The 14,989-nt window shown below is 39.5% G+C and overlaps 1 protein-coding gene across 6 annotated transcripts in view; it reads left to right on the top strand.

The window, feature by feature from the left end:
• The first annotated feature begins 729 nt into the window (after positions 1-729).
• Positions 730-14,989, top strand: part of IRAG2 (inositol 1,4,5-triphosphate receptor associated 2) — a 1,240,358-nt gene continuing 1,226,098 nt past the window's right edge. For 3 of the 6 annotated variants that reach the window (XM_044087672.1, XM_044087673.1, XM_044087669.1), the window contains exon 1: positions 1,196-1,344. The gene's annotated coding sequence lies outside the window, so the exon portion shown is untranslated. Of the gene's footprint in view, positions 895-1,188; positions 1,345-14,989 lie in introns of those variants that run through there. The other 3 variants (XM_044087670.1, XM_044087674.1, XM_044087671.1) reach the window with 3 other exon arrangements.

Here is a 14,989-nt window from a genome sequence, read left to right as displayed (position 1 = left end):
GCAGTTTGACTAGCTCTACCCATTCCTGTAACCATGTTCAGGTTTCCCAGGGCAATTGTGCTTCTAATTCCTTAATTCGCTTTTCACATCTAGAGACATCCTTAATTTCCCTTAATCTTCCTGACTTACCATTTTCATTTTTGAGCTTTTACATCTAATTCCTGAAGTTTCTACTGAAAGCATACCTCTCCACTGTACACACTTTCGCAGAATGTCCAGATTTTTGCCTCAAATATATGGTCTATTCCTCATAACATCTGTAGTTTTCTGGCAAATCACAGCTGACTGAAGTCACTAAAAATTACCAATAATGACATATATTTGAGTTTCAGACTTCATATCCTTCAGAAAGATGCATGCTAACACAAAGCCTGTTATTCTAGGATATTTCTACATTTATAAGGTCGATATTTAAAATCTGTCCCTATTTTTGGGCCTGTGTCCCCCCCTTAAGCTTTGACCAGATTTCTTGACTTAAGAGGTTGAGAGTATGGCTGAAAGCCCCAGTACAGCCAACTCTAAAAATAGAATGATGTAAAATAACAGCATCATGCAAAAAAGTAGGTTACATAAATAACATAGCAAACTTCATCTGGATAGCACCACCTACTGCTTGGGCAAATAAAACCAACTGCACTTGGACAAGGCAGTAAGGATACCCTTATAGTTATTGTTCTGGTACACTGATACCTCAGAGATGCAGCACTGCGACCCCATAATGCAATGCAAGTGCATTTTGTTGATGGGTGGCACAGTGCGCATATTTTGGTAACGTAGATATTTACTTTCCTCCAAGAGTGTGATTTAATAGTATGGGGGAGCCCTACGAACCAACTGTAGGCGAGAAGTAACATGAGGCTGACACCAAGACGTCTAAAGAGATCACCTAAACTAGTAAGTAGCAAAGTAACAGCCGAGTAACAATAAAATAACGCATACATCATGATAACTTAATTATGGCATAGAAACACGTATGTAACAATACTTAAAAGAGTATAAACTAGGGTTGCAACCACTTTATTTGCAATTCTAGCATATATTCTGTTCACAATCCTAATGGTGGCTCTTCTGAAGACGTGTAAAATATCCACTGAGTTAAATACCCAGACTATAAATTGTAGTAAACGAACAAAGAAATGAGCACTCCAGAAGCATACTTACTAAAATTAAATCTTAAACCAAGTGATTACTTGTCATAATTCACCGCTTTGAAACACCTGTTGCCTAAATTCCCCAGGTTAGCTGCAGGTGGCGACATAGTCCCACGTGAGTTTGTTCCCCCATCACAACTTGAACCTTCTGCGGTGATGGAGACTGATTTATGCAGGAGTTAGTGTGAACCAGGTGAGGAAGGTGTTTTAATGTAATACATGGCTTATTTGTAAAACAGTTCGCTTCTTGTATGGGTGCGTGGAGCACCCTGACTTATTCATTATCAAGTGCAAATAAAGATGTTAGAGCTTCAAAATACTTTGAAGTTAAATGTTACTTTTTTGGAAGTTGGTCGGGTGGTGGAAGACGTCTGACAAATAAGTAAAAGATAGCGTTATAGCTAGCAGAAAGCGAGTAATGCTTCTTAGGATGGTGGCAGGATAGCTTTTAAAGCACCGTGTTTTTAGTGGAATAGTGAACAGTCTCTTAAAATTTATAGTTTGTAGGTAAGGAGAGAATTGTAGGCTAGAGTTCAGGTGGTACGTTCCGGAGGCAAGCATAGTTTGCTCTAACGGGTTGAGAGGTATGACATTTGGGCCAAAGAATAAGTTTGTCTTGTTACTTGGAAATGCTGCTAACTACATCCCCTGCACTCTAAATAGATCTTTGTAATTTTTTTCTAATCTCTGAAAAGCTTTAAATGGTGCTAATGAAAATAATTTGGAGTACTACATGTTACATCTATTCAGTCTACATGTAGCTGTACATTTAATATATTTTCTTTCCTTGTTCTAAGGAGTTTTTTCCTCCTCAAAGACTCTAGTTGCAAGGTTTGATTCTGACTTCAAGTTATTGACTAGACTTGAGATGATCCTTCAGGGTAGTTGGCCAAGTATGTACCTATGAATCTTTATACCTGTCCCATGTTCTCCAGTTCCACTTCCCCTACCCAACTGAAGCAGAAAGCCAAAGTCTGACTTGTGAGTGGGAGTAGAAAGGGGAACCGCTCATTATAAAACACAGACCCATCTGCAAGTTTGGCATTTTATGTTGAGTTTATAACCTTGATAATGTGGTCACAGACCTTACACCACCACTCTAAAGTAAATATATTTGGAGGTAAGGGTAGGACCCTTCTTGAGTATGAGGAACATAAACATGCAGGTGCAGAAAAGGTAGTCTGAATTTTCTGAACTTTACACCAGAGTTAAGACTGCTTCCCCTTCCACATGGAAGTAGCCAGAAATGTCTTGGTTATACAGTAAACGTCTGTGTTGTTGCTGTACTGTATACTATGCTGTGTATTCTAAGTCTAGAATAAAGATGTAGCACATAAACTAAAATTGTTATACTGAGTGTTTAATTTGATGCTTGTTATATAGAGCCAGCTATCACGTTGCATGCATTTGTCTTTGGCTTAATGTACACCATTACTTTAGTATATGCTTGGTTGTGCTCATTCAGAGAGCCCAGAGCTATGGTAGTATATTTTTACTGAAACAAAAAAACTCAAGGTTTTGGTATTGTGCCACCATTTAAAATATATTTATACATTGTACAAACAGTAACAGAGGAATGAATGTTGGGAGGATTGGGATGCCCTTATAAATTTTCACCAGAAAAATGTAAGTAATTTCTCCTCTTATCCCTTTGTGTGTGTGTAAGACTGTCACACAGCTTTGTGCTAATATTTGATTGACACAATGCAGCTCCCATTCTTTTCTGTCTCCTAAGAAAAAAAAAGTCAGGCTTTACTTTCGTTTTTGAGAATTTTTGCATGCAGATGCATTTTATATGACAGCTTTCATTATGTAAATTTGTGATTATGTATTGTGTGAAATATTTAATAACTTAAGTCGTATTCAAGGTAATGTGGTGGCAGCTTAACAATGCTTACATTTGCTGTACTTTACTTAAGTTTGTGTCCCACTTTTGGCAAAAGGCTGTCTCTACACAGCAGTTTAAGTCCCAGAAAGTTATAGACTTCAGAGTAATGTAGATATGCTTATTCTGTAAAGCATATACAAAACATAATGACAGAAAACACGAAAGGGTGAAAACAGAAGGCTAGGAGATGGGTACAGTACGCTGGCTTTAAACATAGTGAGCAGGTCACCTATAGCAAGCATGCAATGGCAGAGAAAAAAATCCAATATGCAGTCAATAAATCCAGGCCATAAACTGGCTACACTAGCATGCAATGTAGTTTTAGATTGACTGGTAAATGTACTGCTGTACATTCTGGCATGCACTCTTCTTCACGAGTTTCTGCAGGCTTTTCCAGTATCTTAGGTGAGGTTGACATAATGGTTAAAATATTACCTTACAGACACAAAGTGCAGAGTTTGATTCTCTCATTGGCTGTGCTTATATACACTGTATATACTCTGGTTCATTCCATGAATCCTTGTGGTACACATTTACCAAATCTTCAAATTGTTATGTAATGCTTAAACAGGTTTTCAGACCTGAAATACCACTTGCTTCTCTTTGCTGATCTGTCCACAACAGAATCTGTTGTAGGTCTTGTACATGTGAAAATATCTGGCAGTATCCTACCATTAACAGTGTCATGGGTGAAATTAAAACCAGAATGAAAAGATGCTTCTTCATAACTTGGGCCATATTATTAATTCTTTTTTTTTCTAATCCAAGCTAACTCCTATATTCACTTCATTTTAGATGATGTAGCTGGTTTGTGAACTCTAGTACATGCCATTTTTCTATAGCTCATCTCTGATGCCTTGTGATTGAATTACCATCTTGTAAAACAGAACATCAATATTTTGAAGTTTACAAATCAGAGAAGTTGATGCCTTTGTAAGTGCATGGTTCATGAGCTGCTAATTTAAATAACCTAATTTTATATAAAACCAAAACAGTATACTTTTACTAAACTGCAACTACAAAGTCTAGCTTGAAGCTAAAAATATGTAATGCATACTCCCTTAGTGGTGGTTGAGAAGTGTACCACATCTAAAGTCCCAAACTATTGTTCAATCTTTAAGGGACCTTGTACAAAAACAAAGTAAGCCTAGAATTTTTTTCTTCCCTTCATGGTGATATATTAATCTTGGGTCTGAACTGAATGAGTGGACTGATTAGGACAAGGGAGTTTGTGTCTGTGTAATTGCTACCCCCCCCCCCCCAACAGCTGTTTCTCGAGTCCCAAAAGGTGTACATTTTTGCCTTTGGCTTCTCCACAAAACTTCCATCTTAGCCTGAAGTTTGTATATAGCAGCAGCATTTTCAGCAGAAAGTAGTACATTTTAACTGACTGAACAAAGACTGATGTTTTGGTAGCCTGTGCACTTGTGAGGACCACATTCACCTGTAGCACTGCTTTTAGTTAAGCTTGTCCTAAGAACTTTTGCTAACAGTTGTCCTGTTTTTGTCGTGCAACTGAAAAAAAGCTCATGGTCACAGTTTCTTGTTGAAACTACCAAGGAGCCAGAATCCATAAAGATCCAGATGGCATAGTAAAGGGTCTCTGCTGTTCAGCAACACCACCTTTTCAGTTCCATTGACTTGGACTGTGACCTAATTTTGGTTAGTCTTTCTGGTGCCTGTTGGAGCTGGCATGGGACAGAAGAAATGATGCCTGACCTGCTAATATCTTCAGTGGTAGGGCATGGGAGGGCAAGCAAGGAATGGAAGTGAGTGGTGATGTCCACTATGAAATCTCAGTGCAAGAGGGCGCTGGGTTCCAAGCAGCATGAAGGACACATCAGCTCACAGGTGTGGTGTATCCTTCATAGTGACAGTGCATGCTCCCTCTGATGTTAGTGCAGCATGTCTGTGGGGGTAGGACTTGATAAAAAAGCTTTCCCACATAGGGCATGTGATGCTACATTTGAACTGGCTCCTCTCTGTGTAGCCAGTAGTTTGTCAGGATTCACTTATCCTTCCCTACCTTCAAAGGTGGCTCCTCCTGGTGTGGAATATTGCCAAAAAGGCAGGTTGGGATGATTGATTTCCCAGAGCTGTAGGAAACGCTTCCCTTCCAAGGCATCCCCGTCTGGAGATTGATCTGGGAGTAGAGATTTGGGAGGTGCCTAGTAGCTGATGGTTAAGCTGCAGCATTAGGGGACTTGCTCGCTCGCTCCCACTATAATTTCCTGCAGAGAGTAGATTACTCCTTATATTGCCAGATGCCTGCCAATGCTACAAGGTTTAATGATACCAGCTATACCCTAAGTTCACAGACTTTGTACATGAACATCCTTACTACTTCTCTTAAAACCCAATTACTGCCAAGCATACTTGCTGAAAACACCTGAGGCTCTGTCCCCACCGTGCTACCAGTATGTCTGGGTATGTATACAAAATGGATAAAACTGTTATGCATTGCTTATTTTTTAAATGGGGGGGGGGTTGAAAAGTTGCAGTTCACATTTCCTGGAGTAACTAGCTTTTTGAATGCTGCTTTCACTGTTTGCAGGAAAATGACACTAACGTGCATGTGTGCAGTCTTCCCCAGCCCTGACGCAGAACAATGTCATCCTTAATGTAGCTCTATGTGTCAGAAATGTTACTGCAGGCATATGGCCTCTCACCATGTAATGCCAGAGATTTCATTCCTGGAATTGACTGTCTGGAGAGCCATGTTACATTTTTAAAATGCTGCTGGTTATATGTGGATGCACCTGATTTTACATCAGTGTCTACCACTTTATAGTTCAATTAATAACCACTTGCCAGCTTGAGCAACCTTCCTCCAACTATCAAGAATGGTCTCATTGTCCATTAAATAAATATATATATAATTTGTCTTGGGACAACAGGAATAACCTAAAAATAAAATAATGCACAGATGTCTTGAAATCTAATGTCTAGGGCCAGAGTAAACACTGTTATGAGGGATACAGTGTGGTATAATTTTTAATGGGATTATGTAAAGCAGTGGGCACTGTCTCTATACATTGTATGTGAAGTGCAAACCGGAATTTTAGCAAAACAATAGAAGATGGCAGTGGAGCTCCCATGTAGTATACATTTTGACCATGGTAAGGCAATAGCATAACCCAAGAGTAAAACTTGGATCATATAATGAAACACATTTAAGGATGTTCTTGTATTTATATTCTAAATAGATTTTTATTTGGATCATCCAGCTTGTTTTGCCACTATCCTCTGTTAAAGCTGACAATCAGAAAATCTGTTAGGGCAGTTTTGATTTACTTTGTGTTGCTAAGAGTTAATGGAAAGATGCATTCTTACTAAAGAATGACCTTTTTGTGTTAGCACAGTAGTATACTCTGATCAAACAGTGCTGACAGGTAGCTGGTAATATCTCCAAGCTTTTGACTGGGAGCATGTTTGAGCTCTCCAGAGATTCATTAGCAAAAGCACAGTTTGGCAGTGGTGTACTACAAAGCTCCGTGCAGGGTCCTCATATTTGTCATACCAGACCTTCAGACCTATGGTTATCTTAAGTTAGACCACTATAACAATAGGAGATAGGGCAATGGTCTTGAATTAAATGTGGAAAAAAAGTGAAGCATAGTTCAGTTTGGTAAAGAAAACATTTTCACATAGTATGCAAGTGATGCACCCCTCTAGTCAAACCCAGTCGTAAGGAATCGAGGCACTCCTATTGATTCCTTACCATTTCTACAATACTTCAGAAAGCCTTGTCTAACTTGTCTAATTTCCAAAGGCATCTCAAAAAGATCCAAACAAGTGTTGATTCCCTTTTCTCGTATCTAATTGGACATATTGAATATTATAGAATGTTGTCAAAGGAAAAAACTTCAAAGACCAATACACTTAAGGTTCAGTTAAGGCATATTTAATTACTTGCTGCAAGGAGACAAAACATGCAAATACAAGGATTTGTCTAACTACTAACAGGAAGTATGTTTATTCTTGTACTGTTTTACAAGACATGGCCTTCTATGGCTGACGTAATCAAACACAACTTTCAGTATTGTTCTACAGCAGATGTTACTCAGATTTTCTGCTGACATGACTAGATTTGTGAGAAACTTTTGAGAAAAACAACCTGGCCTTGGTGGACACTAATTCATTTACAGGCTTCTATTGTACAGTGTTACATTTCAAGGTACTCTTCTAACTCGGATACAAGCAAATGCTGATTGCAGTTCCTATTTTCAAACATGCTTTGTCCTAATTATCTATAGCTTCTACAGCTGTGTATTTTCTCACAGCACAAACGGAACTTCTTGTCTAAGCTTCATACAAGTAGTATTGTTCTAGTCATTATTTTCCTAACATAAGCAGGAATCATCTGCTTCTCAGTAAATTTCCAAGGCACAAGCAAGATTTTAGCTAACGATGCAAGGTCAAAAAGCATCTGTAGTTTGTACAGATTTATGCAGTATGAAATAGAATAAATGTGTTAACCCTTTTCAAGCTCTAAATGCACTAAGCATATTATTAATACACACTGATACATATTTTTCTGACATTTCCCCCATTTTAATACTTTTATTCTACTTTCAAAATGAGCATAAACAAGTTTTCTTCTCCTAACCTCTTCCACTTAGGATTTGCAGTTAAGAGAGTCATTCAGTTTAATACTCATGAAAGCATTTTCAATCTTTTAACAGTTCTTCAAACTCAGTACTTTGATATAAGGTTTCAGAAACTGACATGTCTATAAAGTCTTTTATCAGTCTTTTCATGCAGGGGATGCCACAACAAACACATACTCCCAGTAGGAGCATTCCCACACAAATGGCAATCAGGATGTTTATTAGGATGGTACCTCACCCCCAAACCATTTCTGGAAAAAGTCGGTCAGTGGGTTTGGTCATGGCCGACACTTGCTGAATTACCTCAAGATGATTGTCTATCTCGTGTTTATGGTCAGGAATATATGAACAGCATTCTTCTTGGATTAAAGCACAAGTACCACCTCTTGCCGCTAGGGTGAAGTCGAGAGACATGCGTTCTGAAGCACTACAGTTCTCATAGCATTCAGTTCATCAGTCACCAATTCGAGAGTGGAAAAAGTTGCATTACTCATTACTTCGAGAACAGTTTTCTCAGCTCCCAGATCGATTTCGCTGCTCCATATGCCGGTAATATGCCTGCCCACGATATAACGCTATCACTCAAGTCCATGTGTGTCAGTCCTTTGCCTATGGAATGATGGTCTTTCCAACACGCATCGATTTGTCCCACTGGATTTACAGGTTTCTTGACGACCTCTTGGACATTTCGAATTTTTTCCTCGAGGCAAAACTGCAGTGTGTCGTATGGCCGGAACCAGGTAACCCATAAAACAAATGCCACACACAAAATAACAGTCCTCTACTTTAGTAGTAACTTTGCTATGAATATACACTCGCCCTGCATGAAACATTTTTCTATCTGTTATAGACAGTTGTTTATAAAGAACAGAATTATGTTTCACTTCAAGTGTTTTATGCATCAATCCAAGAAATTAATCATGGTTTGTATTACAATAAAGATCTACTTTGTTACCTTTAGTGTAACATTTATAAGGAACAGTCACATTGCAATTGCTCCAACCCACCTGAACAGTATCATTTTTATAAAAACACACGGTTCCGTTTTGTGGAACAGACAAGTGCAATGCTATTTTATCTTGTGATGTAATGGTTGAGGTATCATAAATGAAGTTCTCCCAGGTCTCATTGACCCCTAGGGGGACTGTAGTCATTAATAACCCCCCACCCCCCGGTATGCTGTCAGCAAAGCTGTGCAAATCCAGCAGTTTGACACTTTGAAAGTCTCAGACTTAATTTAATTGCCTGGTAAGTGTTAAAGTTTGGATGCCAGTCGATGAGTAACGCTTCACGTTTATTCAGTTCAGTCTGTGTGGCTGGGAAAAGGAAAGGCCACAACAAAAAGATTATTGTCACCAGTACAGTTAACAGGATGATTATGCAATACTTCTGAGGAAAGAGTTGTTCTGCATTCCTGTTTCTTCTGGACTCTATCATTTTTACTCTTGGCATGTGACAAGGTTTTTGTCCAGCTCAAAGTTTTTGACTAGTTTACAGTATGTCAGGTGGATCCATGAGGTGCGCTCTGCTATCTTGACTGCAGTGGGTGTCGACAGAAGCACTTGATATGGACCTTCCCACTTTGGTGATGCCCAATTCTTTTTCTTTACTGTCTTCACCCAAATCCAAGTTCCAGGGGACACTGCCACTTCTGACGGTCTGGTTCGTTCTTTATCTGAAATGGAATTTGACTGCAACAAATGTTTAGAATTTAACAAATTTCGCATATACTTAGCTAGTGTACTGTCAGCTTCCTGGTCTGCGGGCATGAGAGATTTCCACTGATGTATATAATAAGCCCTTCCAAATAACTTTATTCAGTTCAGTCTGTGTGGCTGGGAAAAGGAAAGGCCACAACAAAAAGATTATTGTCACCAGTACAGTTAACAGGATGATTATGCAATACTTCTGAGGAAAGGGTTGTTCTGCATTCCTGTTTCTTCTGGACTCTTATCATTTTTACTCTTGGCATGTGACAAGGTTTTTGTCCAGCTCAAAGTTTTTGACTAGTTTACAGTATGTCAGGTGGATCCATGAGGTGCGCTCTGCTATCTTGACTGCAGTGGGTGTCGACAGAAGCACTTTTTATGGACCTTCCCACTTTGGTGATGCCCAATTCTTTTTCTTTACTGTCTTCACCCAAATCCAAGTTCCAGGGGACACTGCCACTTCTGACGGTCTGGTTCGTTCTTTATCTGAAACGGAATTTGACTGCAACAAATGTTTAGAATTTAACAAATTTCGCATATACTTAGCTAGTGCACTGTCAGCTTCCTGGTCTGCGGGCATGAGAGATTTCCACTGATGTATATAATAAGCCCTTCCAAATAACTTTTCAAAAGGAGTCAATCCTTTTGCATTCGGAACAGTTCTCATGCTCAGCAGTGCCAGGGGCAGACAGTACACCCAATTTCTCTGTGTCTCTACTAATCAACTTCCTTAGCTTATTCTTTAAAATCCCATTATGCCTCTCTACTAGCCCTGCAGATTGTGGGTGATACGCACAATGATTTTTTTAAAGAAATACCAAAATGTCTACTTAACTGTTGTATGGTCTGGTTTACGAAGTGTGTGCCATTGTCACTGTAGATCATTTCCGGAATGCCGAATCTAGGGATGATTTCTTTAACAAGGACTTTGGCCACGGTTGCTGCGTCTGGATTTTTAGTCAGAAAGGCTTCCACCCATCTGGAAAAACATATCTACAATGACAAGATAATACTACTTATTTTCACATTTATTCAACTCTATGAAATCCATACAGATAGTATGAAATGGATACGGTGGTATAGGGAAACTCCCTTGCTTGGGCTTTAACGCCCCTTGTTCATGATGTTTTTATAAACATGGCACATCGAACAAAATTTTTTTAGAGTAATTTAAGAATCCATATGTCATGAACACTTGGTTCAGCAGCTGTACCATCCCCCCTGTTGAGACATGGCACTGCCCATGGCTCAACAAAGCTGCATATCTAAACAAATTAGATGGCAATATCGGTTTTCCTTCTTTAGAGATGTACAGCCCCTTTTCGAGAATTGCTCCTCGTTTTACCCATCTTTGTTTTTCAACTTGTGTAGTAAGTGTCTGCATTGTCTTTAACATTTCTAAGTCTAAAATCTCAGAGGGTTGTAATTCCTCATTCAAAAGAAATACTTCTGAAGCTGCCTGCTTTGCAGCTGTATCAGCTCTCTCATTACCTTTTGAAATCCTGTCCTGTTGCTTGGTATGAGCTGTGCATTTACAAATAGCTAATTTCTGAGGTAACTGAATAGATTCTAAAAGATCCAAAATAAACTGCATGATAGATTGGTTTGCCAGTAGATGTTATCATTCCTTGATTTTTCCACTGTTGCGCAAAAACATGTACAGTAGAAAAAGCATACTGGCTGTCAGTAAAAATATTCACACATTTAACCTTTGCTAAGGTACATGCCCGTGTCAAGGCAATCAATTCTGCTGCCTGTGCAGATAAATTGTGTGGTAAAGATTTTGCTTCTATAATGTCAGTATCAGAAACTACTGCATATCCTACTAGGTTCTGCCCTGCAGGACCCCTTTTGCATGAGCCGTCCACGTAGTATGTCACCTCGGCATCATCCAAGGGAACATCCGTAAGATCTTTTCTAAGCAGTGTCTCTTGCTCAATCACCTGCAGGCAGCTGTGTGGTGTGCCATCTGCAGGGGTTGGGAGCAAGGTAGAAGGGTTCAAAGTCATACATTCTTCAATCGTCATATGAGGTTGGCTCAACAATATAGTCATACAGGAAAGATGCCTAGCAGGGGAAAGATATGCTACATTCTCTTGCAGTAAAATAATCGCGACTGCATGAGGCTCTCTCAATGTGAGAGGGTGGAACAAAACTACTGAGGCCGAAGCCTGTACTGCCATTGCAGCTGCAACTACTGCTTGTACACAGTTGGGTAAAGACTGTGCCACTGGGTCCAGTTGTGATGAATCATAAGCAATAGGGCATTGCTTGTCCCCATGCTGTGTTAACACTGATGTCCTATAACATTGCTTACAATCTACAGTTTGGAAAAAACGTTTGATAGTTTGGTAATCCCAAAACGAATGAGGATGCTATTAACTGTTTCAGTTTGCAGAAAGCAGATTCTGCTCCTGGTGTCCATTGTAACAAATCCTGTGCTGCCATAGGCTTTTTATAAATCAGGTTAGTCAACGGTGCAGATTCCAAGGCATAGTTTGGAATCCAACTCCGACAAAAATTAGTTGTACCCAGGAAGGACATCATTTCCTTCTTGGTAGTGGGTTTTGGTGCTTGCAAAATCGCTACTTTTCTGTCCTCATCTAATGTCCTACCTTCCTTGGATGTTACATATCCTAGGTATTTAACTTGTTTTTTTCCAAAGCTGCAGTTTATTTTTGTTTACTTTATGTCCTTCAGTGGCTAAAAATTGTAATAGCGCTATGGTGTCGTCTTTACAATCTTGCTGGGTGGGGGCCGCCAGCAGGATATCGTCAATATAAAGCAAAATCTGACTACCTCTTGGTGGGGTAAATCCCGCCAAGTTGCTTGCCATTTCTTGTGAGAATATTGTTGGACTTTCACAATACCCCTGTGGTAGTCACGTATATGTATACCTTTTCCCCTGAAATGTGAATGCAAACCAATACTGGCTGTCAGGGTGTATCGGTATCGAGAAGAAAGCATTGCTGATATCTACCACAGAAAAATATTTCTGTTGAGGTTTTAAATCATTCAATATGGTGTGTGGGTCGGGCACCGTAGGTGCCCTTGGAATTACTGCGTCATTTACAGTTTGTAAATCTTGGACCATACGCCACTCTCCATTCGCTTTCTTAACTGGAAATAAGGGTGTGTTACATGGTGAATCAGGAGATTCCACCAGCACCCCTTCCTTAAGTAAAGCTGCTATAATAGGTTTGATTCCTACCTCTGCATCTTTTCTTAAGGGATACTGTCTTTTTTTTGTGGTCTAAATGCTGACTTTGGCGTAATAGTAACTGGTCCCGCTGTACGAATAAGTCCTACATCTGATTTTCCTGTTGACCAGAGAGTTTCTGGTATATTCTGTAAGGTATTCTCTTCCTCCTCCAATAGGAGTGCTAATCAGCTGTCCTTGCTAGACTGCAAGTGTACAGCTGAGTGGGTCTGAGTTATCCAATTCAGATTCTGCATTTGTATTCCCTGTTCTGACAGTTCTAACTTTGTCTGTTTTTCCCATCTCGTAACTTTTTCTCCTAAGTCTACCCATTTTACATTCTTGTCCTTAGTTAAGCTAATGTGTGGTAATCGATTAGATTTATAGAGTGCAAAAAACTCCTGTGGCAATGAACAGCTGGCTACACTGTTCCCTTCCATGTCCCAGTACAGATTACGTAATATCAATCTGTTTGCACGATTTCTAAACAATTCTTGCTCATATTCCTTATCAGGTCCTGGTGTGTTACAATAATACAGAGTACAGTGCAACAAATGCTGTTTATCAATGTCAGGGGAGGGGAACTTGCTGATGGCTACGTTCATCAACTCTTCGGTCACTGCCCCTGGACCAGTCGTAACCAAGTCCTGGCTGTACCTATAAAACATTTTACCCTCCGTTTGCACTGCAAAGGTATCAATTTGTCGCTGTGCTTCCATACCCTGCATAGTCGGAACTACTGCTATACCAAATAGCTGCATAAGGTCTCTGCCCAAGAGGTTTACTGGGCATTTTGCAGAAACAACAATTTTGCTTTTCTGGGTCAATCCTGAAACAGGATCAGTTATCACAATATTATGGGAGAGGGGCTCCCGATACAGGTGTCCCTTAGCTGCTTTCACTAATATGTAATCAGGTGACTCTGAGTTCTCTGGCAGTTTGGAGGGATGTATCAGGGTCTGTGATGCCCCTGAGTCACACAAGAATCTGACTTCCCTCCCTTCTACCAGGAGTGTATACATATCTCCTTTCATTGTTTTTGTGAATTGTGCTTCTAATCTCCCTCTCCCTCTCCAATCTTTTCTAATTATCTCTGATTGATTCCTAAATAGTTATTGTGCAATATCTTACAGTATATACCCTACTAAGTTCAACCAATGCAGATCTTTCATGTTGGGAAAGCAAAGAGAGAAAGCATAGGAGAATCCTATCGGGGATTGATATTGGAGTATAAGCAGTCTCTTGCTTGCAGTCCTGATGTCTTCTTGGCCTGTTCCCATTCTGTTCCTTTGCAAGCTTCCTCCAGTACATTCCAACCCCCTCTTGTCTATTCTCTGTACTCTTAATTATAGTCATCCTTCTTGGCAGAAAATCTCCGTTCTCCATTCCTGTGTTGGCTTAGTTTTTAGAATGCTTTCTGCTACTTTATGAATATAATTCTGCATCCAGAATCCCACTCTTCTCTTATTTCTTGAATTTCCTTCTGCTTTGTCATCATCCCTTTCAACTTTTGAGTTGTAGTTTTCTGTTAATGTTGTATATAAGTGTAGCTGTAATATATCCCTTCAAATCGGGTATCGTTAATCTATTCGAAGGATAAATTTATCCCACTCGACCCATGCTTTCTTCTGCTCCCAGATAAAGTCCATCAACTCTCTATTAATTACTGTCCACCGCTTCTCTGATTATTAAAAGTATGCCTGATCTGTAGATAAACTACCAGGATGCAAAACATTTTTACTGCTTGTATCTTGCGATCTGTATCCATGGGCAAGAGATTCCAGTTATTCAGTTTTTGTATCCTCTTTTTACTCTTTCCACATATCCTTAGCTGCTATAATGGTGTCCTTTTTAACCTAAACTCAATCATGTCCCCATAAATACGAGTATTGCTGAACAAATTCATATGTTGGTACATAGATTACAGATATAGCCTTTGTTTTATCTTTAGTAGTTGTATATCCTAAAACAATCAGAACGGTTTCAGAATGTTCCACAACACTGAGATGTCCTTTTCTGGTTTTATCAGGTGCAAAATATAATCAGCAAATGAAATCCGCTTTTCTTGAATACCATACCAATTGTATCCTTGACTTTCTGAGTCCCTTATTTTCTTTGCCATTGGTTCTAAACGTAATGCAAAAAACAGAAACAAAAGGCAGCCCTGTCTAGTTCCTCTGCTCAGACACAACGTCTCAGAGAGGAACCCTACTACATTGATCATTTGCCTTGGATTTCCTCACGTATCCTACTTTTCCTTATTATTGCATTAGGAAATGCAAACACTTCCATAACCCTACTCAAAAAATCCCAGTTTACTCTGTTAAATCCTTTCTCTGCATTAAAACCCACCAACAGTAGCATGTTCTTGCATCCTGCTTCTCTATGGATCATCAATGTTCTCTTAATGTCACCTGTTTGCCTCCCTTCCA

The sequence above is a fragment of the Protopterus annectens genome, chromosome 11.part0 (genome assembly GCF_019279795.1).
Source record: "Protopterus annectens isolate FY-2018-M chromosome 11.part0, PAN1.0, whole genome shotgun sequence".
In the NCBI taxonomy this organism is placed as follows: domain Eukaryota; kingdom Metazoa; phylum Chordata; order Ceratodontiformes; family Protopteridae; genus Protopterus; species Protopterus annectens.
Note: the sequence above shows the minus strand (reverse complement) of the source record. Positions and strands in the feature narration are given on the sequence as shown.